Genomic DNA, 327 nt, shown 5'->3' with positions numbered 1-327 from the left:
CTGGCGGCCCCCTGCAACCCGGCAGGGTCCTCCAGGGAAGCGTTGGAAACACCACGGCTCCCGCCTGCTTATCTGGCTGTCAATAAAAGGAGATGGCTCCTAAAGCAGGGCCAGGTGCTGCCTCCCCTGCTCTCCAGCGCGCCGCTCTCCAGAAACTGCTCAGGCGTGAAGCCAAGTCTGCTTGGCCAGGCCTCGGCGGAGGCAGGCAAACAGCCCCTCGCCAGCGCCAGAGCGCTCTGTTTGCCTTTTTAACGCCTAAAAAAAAATAGAGAGAGGGAAGCAAGGCAGGAAGGTGGGGGAGCGTGGGGAACACAGTCCGTATTGGGC

This window comes from Corvus brachyrhynchos, unplaced genomic scaffold (assembly GCF_000691975.1).
Source record: "Corvus brachyrhynchos isolate BGI_N302 unplaced genomic scaffold, ASM69197v1 scaffold281, whole genome shotgun sequence".
NCBI lineage: Eukaryota > Metazoa > Chordata > Aves > Passeriformes > Corvidae > Corvus > Corvus brachyrhynchos.
Note: the sequence above shows the minus strand (reverse complement) of the source record.